The sequence below is a fragment of the Somniosus microcephalus genome, chromosome 4, assembly GCF_052327205.1.
Source record: "Somniosus microcephalus isolate GS21.2 chromosome 4, FLI_Smic_1.0, whole genome shotgun sequence".
Taxonomy (NCBI): Eukaryota; Metazoa; Chordata; class Chondrichthyes; order Squaliformes; family Somniosidae; genus Somniosus; species Somniosus microcephalus.
The window spans coordinates 76,698,146-76,704,435 of NC_140990.1; the positions used below are offsets into that span (position 1 = coordinate 76,698,146).

A 6,290-nucleotide genomic window follows, 5' to 3' on the forward strand; every position below is an offset into this window, starting at 1 on the left:
TCTCTCTGTCTCAGTGGGAGCACTCTCTCTCTCTCTCTCTCTCTGTGTCTCAGTGGGAGCACTCTCTCTCTCTTGTCTCTGAGTCAGGAGGTTGTGGGATCAAGTCCACCTTCAGAGACTTGAGAACAAAATCGAGGCCGACACTCCAATGCAGTACTGAGGGAGCGCTGCACTGAAAGAGGTGCCGTCTTCGGACGAGACGTTCAAGAGAGACCCCATCTGCCCTCTCAAGTGGACATAAAAGATCCCATACAAAAGCAAAATATTGCAGATGCTGGAAATCTGAAATAAAAACAGAAAATGCTGGAGATACTCAGCAGGTCAGGCAGCATCTGTGGAGAGAGAAACAGAGTTAACGTTTCAGGTCGATGACCTTTTGTCAGAACTGGGGTCATCGACCTGAAATGTTAACTCTGTTTCTCTCCCCACAGATGCTGCCTGACCTGCTGAGTATTTCCAGCATTTTCTGTTTTTATAAAAGATCCCCTGATGTTATTTCGAAGAGCAGGGGAGTTCTCCCTGGCGTCCTGGCCAACATTTCTCCCTGAACCAACATCACTATAACAGATCATCTGGTCATTATCACATTGCTGTCTGTGGGACTTGCTGTGCGCAAATTGGCTGCTGCATTTCCTACATTACAACAGTGACTGCTCTTCAAAAGTACTTCATTGGCTGTAAAGCGCTTTGGGATGTCCTGAAGTTGTGAAAGGTGCTGTATGAATACAAGTCTTTCTTTAACAAAGGAGAAAAGGCCCAAAATGGGACAGTCGGTAACAGGACATCGATTAGTCTCCTCTTATCTTAGAGCCGCCAAGGACTCGATACAAAGTGTGTTTGAAACAAAGCAGATTTATTTGACTTATTTCCAGAATATTAAACTCCAGCCCAATTAGAAAGGTTACTAACATCAGCAGTCCAAAGATGTGCGGGTTAGGTTGATTGGCTATGATAAATTGACCTTAGTGTTAGGGGGATTAAATACGTGGGGTTACGGGGATAGGGTGGGATATGTGTTGGTGTAGGGGTTACGGGGATCGGGTGGGATATGTGTCGGTGCAGGCTCGATGGGCCGAAATGGCCTCTATCTGCACTGTGGGGTTTCTGTGATTCTTCTGTGATTCTGTGAAACAAACCCCAACTGTCAGAATGAACATGGTTCAGTCCTGGATGTGATTAACAGCAGAATCGAACCCCTGGAGTCACTTGTAAACTCGCTGGCGTCTCAGCAGGTGGGACCAATGAGTGAATCCCTTCCCACACACAGAGCAGGTGAACAGCCTCTCCCCAGTGTGAACTTGCTGGTGTCTCAGCAGGGTGGATTACTGAGTGAATCTCTTCCCACACACGGACCTTGCTGTGCGCAAATTGGCTGCTGCATTTCCTACATTACAACAGTGACTGCTCTTCAAAAGTACTTCATTGGCTGTAAAGCGCTTTGGGATGTCCTGAAGTTGTGAAAGGTGCTGTATGAATACAAGTCTTTCTTTAACAAAGGAGAAAAGGCCCAAAATGGAACAGTCGGTAACAGGACATCGATTAGTCTCCTCTTATTTTAGAGACGTCAAGGACTCGATACAAAGTGTGTTTGAAACAAAGCAGATTTATTTGACTTATTTCCAGAATATTAAACTCCAGCCAAATTAGAGGGGTTACTAACATCAGCAGAAACAAACCTAAACTGTCAGAATGAACATAGTTCAAGTCCTGGATGTGATTAACAGCAGCAATAACAGCAGAATCCAACCCCTGCAGTCACTTGTGAACTCACTGGTGTCTCAGCAGGTGGGATGACCGAGTGAATCCCGTCCCACACACGGAGCAGGTGAACGTTCTCTCCCCAGTGTGAACTCGCTGGTGAGTCAGCAGGTTTGATGACTGAGCGAATCACTTCTCACACACGGGGCAGGTGAACGGCCTCTCCCCAGTGTGAACTCGCTGGTGTCTCAGCAGGGTGAATGACTGAGTGAATCCCTCCTCACACACGGAGCAGGTGAACACCCTTTCCCCAGTGTGAACTCGCTGGTGTCTCAGCAGGGTGAATGACTGAGTGAATCTTGATATGATGAAAGACCCGCCAACAGATTCAATCCAGCCCGCCAAGACTGGCTTCGAGTTCGAACATCCGCCGCAACTGACCCCAGCCCATATAACATCAGGAGGCGGATCATTGTCTCCGAGGCAGCAGGGGAGTCACAACCACAAATAGAGGCGGGCAAATGGTATCTGCCGTTTTCTGCATCAATGTGTCTGGCTCTGTTCCATGGAGGAGCTGCCAGATTTCCAGTTTCACCCACCCCCCGCCCTCCGATCTGCAAGCTCCCTGTCAGCCCTGGTTTAGCGGTTGGAGCTGGATATTGCACAGAGGAGGCGCGGCCATCAAAATGGCTGGGTCCTTTTTCCGAGGACATTGGACAGGCAGCACCATCGCACCGCTCACCCGATGTCCACCCAGAATGAAAATCAGCCCCAAGAAGTCTAAGCTCAGCAATCTCAGCAACGTCAAACACATCCAAGATCCCCGATCAGCTGCAAGAGAAGGATCGACATTCCATTCTTGCCCATGTGCCAGTTGCAATTGAGCCTTTCTTTGAAAATGAGCCTGACTGAATGATCTGCTCTGTGGTGTTTAATGGACTTGGGAAGCCAATCATATTTGGAAATATGAAACTGAACCCTGTATTTACTGAAAATATCAAATCTACCTTATTCAGCTGACTGATGCATCCCAATGGCAAGAACATTACGATAATAAAGGTTTGCAAATCAGAGCTGAATTTGATATTTCCAATAAAACCAACCTCAATGTTTCACAAATCCGAGATGTTCCAAGAGTTTTCAATGCGGAGGACCAGACTGGATGGTGATAAATATTTGGACATCTCCAAGCACACTGCCTGACACTAGATTGTCCTCCACATTACAAGCTGTCTTATCCTCTTCAGCAATGCACATCTTCAAATGAGAGAAAAGGTCGTCGCGTGTCTGGGTTTCTTCCTGCACAATGGACCTCCAGTTTGTTCCCATTTGCTCACTGCATGTGAAGAGATCACTGCTTTGCTTTCAGATCACAGGCCAAATGTCAGAATTAAAGCAATTGTGGTGATAAGAGTAGCTGGAACATTATTAAGGATCAGAACCAAACTATTGTCAGGAGAAATTTGCTTGGGTTGTGTTTGGAAACAGCAGGGGGTGATTTTAACCTCACACACCCAGCGGGAAACTAATGCGATCAGATCGGCCGCTTGTTTTACACCCCGCCCGATTTCACTTTCAACTGAAATCATTGGAGAGCAAAATCGGGGAAGGTGTAAAACAGGCAGGAAATTCAATCCCGTCAGGTGGGGGAGGTTCAAATTACCCCCAGCATATCTGAACTAGAAGGACAACTACTAAAAATGGCCAAAAGGACAATAAAATAACTATGGAAACAGCCTGAGCAGTTCCGCAGCAACAGGAATCCCCAAATGGGAAGCTTTCTGCTTTTTAACCTCGTACACTATTTATATACAAAGTACATCTCTAATTATCATCAACAGCAAGCTGCAATATCACTTATTGGAATATGATTGTTTGACTAAGTAAGAGTTTAGCCAAAGAACTACCTGCAGTTATTTTACAAATATAGTATTTTCTTACTTTAAGCAAATCCTTTGAAGTTTTCTTTTGCCTTTTACTTTTTGTTGTGTGTTTTTTTCTCTTTAGGTCCCTGCACACAACCAAAGCATTCTCAGCTGAGGGAACAGGTGGGCAGCTTGCTCTGACCCTGCTGTTCTACTGTGACCCGTGGGGTCTCACCCTCCAGATGGACTTCCTTGTGGGGACACGCTCACTTTCTGTTGACCCCCTCTTTCTTCCCGACAGTCCAGTGGGGATTAAGGATTTGCAGTGTGAGGGAGAATGGGCATAAACCCACATCCCACCATTCTTTGGTGCCATTTGTTGAGCTGGCATGCTGTGCCCGTCTCTGTTAATGACTTCTGATGTCCTTCAGTTTTTTGAAGCAGAAACAGTGTCCACAAAGAGCTACTTGTGCTTCAAAAGGCTCGAGCCGCTCGGCCAACCAGCCACGTGGACGTTCAGTCCAACATATAATCCATCGATTGATCGATCACTCATTTCATTCATTTAGTAACGGCAGATTTTACTATCTTACACCACATTCTGTGTATTTAAGATAGTATCTGAGGACTATCTGAATTTATATTGATAAATTATTGGGAGGGTAGAAGTGGTGCGATGCTCAACACTAAGAGTCGGACTGTTTCCGATTCACCAATTGAACACTTTGCTCTCACCAACGTGCGCGGGCCCTTTAAATGTGCTGCGCGGTTTCTCTCCCAGTGGCAGGAGCTGGTGAACGGCCTGCGCGGGGCCTCGCCATTGCTGCGCCACCGTGCAGCAGCGCACCTTAGGGGCAACATTGGTGTGCGGCCCTCAACAGCTCACCACAACTTGTTAAGTGGCCCTCCAGCCCAAATCATTGCCCACTCCTGCCCGAAACCATCTTTAACGGGATTCTGCCTCCTGACGGAGCTGGGAAAGATTTTGCCATTATTACCACAATTGAGCACCATCTTCTTTTCCAAAGATCTCTGAGCTTCTCTAATGGCTGCTTTTGTCTCCATAAACTGTGGGTGATATTTCTCTCTATTCTTCTGTAAACTGAATTCATCTTGATCTGAACTGGGTTCAATGTAAGATAGTTCAGGGAGTCAGGCATCATTCACCCCTAGGCCTACGCTGGCCGGTGAAACCCCAGTCATTTCCTTAGTAAGGATTCCTCTGGTTCCTCGCCATATATCTGTCAGGACACCGAAACCCAGCTTTCTTACCGTCCACTCCTGGAGGCCCCACTCCCTGAGCCTACAACCTTCAGCAGGGTCAGTGGTGGAGTTCAACAGTGGGAGTGAACCCAACTGTCAGAATGAACAGGGTTCAGTCCTGGATGTGATTAACAGCAGCAATAACAGCAGAATCCAACCGCTGCAGTCACTTGTGAACTCGCTGATGAATCAGTAGGTGGGATGACTGAGTGAATCCCTTCCCACACACGGAGCAGGTGAACGGCCTCTCCCCAGTGTGAGTGCGCTGGTGTCTCAGCAGGATGGAGCTCTGAGTGACTCTCTTCCTACACACTGAGCAGGTGAACTCGCTGGTGTGTCAGAAGGGTCGTTGAATTCGTGAATCCTTTTCCACACTCAGAGCAGGTGAACGGCCTCTCCCCAGAATGAACTCGCTGGTGAGTCAGCAGATCCCTTTTGCTTTTAAAGCTTTTCTCACATGCAGAACATTGAAAAGGTCTCATGTTTGTGTGAACAAGTTGGTGTCTCAGTAGCTGGGATGACTGAGTAAGTCCCTTCCCACACACAGAGCAGGTGAACAGCCTCTCCCCAGTGTGAATTCGCTGGTGTGTCAGCAAGTCACTTGACTGAGTGAATCCATTTCCACACACTGAGCAGCTGAACAGTCTCTCCCCAGTGTGACTGCGTCGATGAGTTTCCAGCTGATACGGGTAATCAAATCCTTTCCCACAGTCCCCACATTTCCAGGGTTTCCCCCCGGTGTGACTGCGCTTGTGTTGCGCCAGGCCAGAGCATCGACTGAATCCTCGTCCACACACAGAACACGTGTACGGTTTCTCCCCGCTGTGAACGGTGCTTTTTGCTTCCATGTTTTGTTTGATGATATTCAGGTCCCGATGAATCGAGTGACTCTGTCAGATCTTGATGTGATGTTTGAGTTAAATATCCTGTCTACAAATCCTGCCCTTCTACTACCCTGTAAAATGAATATAAAACAAGAAAAAGTGAGCGTGAGAGAACCCACAAAAACACAAAGACAGGTTGTGAAATTGAGCTCAATGAATCTGGGAATTTGTGGGGCCAGTACCAGAAAAAAAGTAATGATGAAAGCTGCCAGATTGTCATAAAATCCCATCTGGTTCACTAGTGTCCCTCAGGGATATGGGGATCGGGTGGGAAAGTCAAGCTGAGGTCGAAGATCAGCCATGATCTTACTGACTGGCGGAGCAGGCTCGAGGGGCCGTATGGTCTACTCCTGCTCCTACTTCTTGTGTTCTTATGGAAGGGAACCTGCCACCCTACCTGTCCCACGACTTCTACTGCCTAGAAGGAAAAGGGCAGCAAGTGCATGGGAACACCATCATCTGCAAGTCGCACACCATCCTGACTTGGACATAGATTGCCGTTCCTTCATTGTCACTGGGTCAAAATCCTGGAACTCCCTCCCTAACAGCACTGTGGGAGCACCTTCACCACACGGACTGC

At 47.5% G+C, this 6,290-nt stretch overlaps 1 pseudogene; it reads right to left on the minus strand.

Annotated features, from left to right (window-relative positions):
* Nucleotides 1-1,176: 1,176 nt before the first annotated feature.
* Nucleotides 1,177-5,715, minus strand: LOC147119275 (uncharacterized; annotated as a pseudogene).
* Nucleotides 5,716-6,290: the final 575 nt, after the last annotated feature.